Here is a 1,272-nt window from a genome sequence, read left to right on the forward strand (position 1 = left end):
CGAGAGAGCGAGAGAGAGAGAGAGAGAGAGAGAGAGAGAGAGAGAGAGAGAGAACGAGAGAGAGAGAACGAGCAAGGGAGAGAGTGCGTCAGTGAGAGAGGGGGAATAGAGAGAATGTCAGAGCGTGAATAAGAGAGGAGGGGAGACAGAGAAGGACAAATGCAAAGAGAGACAGAGAGAGAGAGCGCGCAACAAAGAAAAGAAAAAAGGAGACAGCGAACGAGCGAGAGCGAGAGAGACAGGGAATAAGTCTGCTGAAAGGACCTGACAAAGCGAAATTTTCTCGCCATCACCTCGCGATTTGTCTCCTGTACCTGACCTTCTGTACAGGTACAGTTATTGTGCAAAAATCTAGACTTATCCACGCAATCTCGAAGTGTGCAGTCAAATGCCTTTTTCCTGCACACGCGTTAGGCGTATAGGCGTTGCAACAGCGCTGTAAAGCGTTAGTGCTTTAGTGCTAGTGGTTAGTGAAAGAGCGATTCATGGAGAAAGCGAAAGAACGAGAGTGGGAGGGAAAGATGGATAGATAGATAGGGTGAGAGAAAGGCGGATAGACTGACAGAGAGTGAGAGAAACGGGAGGGAAGACAGAGAGCGAGCGAGGAAGAGACAGAAATAGATAGATATAGCGAGAGAAAGACAACCAGACAGCGAGAGAAAGGGGGAAGAAGAGAAACAGAACAAGAAGAGAGACAGATAGAGTCAGAGGTAGAGAAAGAGAGAGAGAGGGGGGGGGAATAAGAGGAGAACAGAAAGGGACAGACAAACTGAAAAGAAAGAAAGCGCGCGAGAGCGTAAACAGAATAGTTTGTGAACAAGAAAATAAAAAAGCAGGAAAGTAAGCGAGAGAAATTGTGGAGAGGGAAAGAACCATATAGGTTGCTATTATCAACTGCTCGGTATCACGTGATCACTCGTCGGACCAGCACTACAAACTGACCTATCGTTCACGGAAATATCTCGTTGTGAAATATCATACACAACTACAGTACTGCGAATTGACTTATCATCAACGGATACAGCTCCTTCTGAAATCGCATACACTACTGTTCCGCGTTGTCTACAACTTAAATCCCAAAATGACACGGCGTCAAACGGAAACAAGCTAACGACGATTTAAACGCGATACCATTAATTAGATTTCCCATATCCGATTGGCGCCGTCTCTCTATACACATGACAGCCGTCACTTCTAATTCTAACATTTCTAACATAATTCTAACATTTCGGACGGACTCGATAACCCCCCCCCCCTCTACGCACACACACA

The sequence above is a fragment of the Priapulus caudatus genome, unplaced genomic scaffold (assembly GCF_000485595.1).
Source record: "Priapulus caudatus unplaced genomic scaffold, Priapulus_caudatus-5.0.1 Scaffold54, whole genome shotgun sequence".
Taxonomy (NCBI): Eukaryota; Metazoa; Priapulida; class Priapulimorpha; order Priapulimorphida; family Priapulidae; genus Priapulus; species Priapulus caudatus.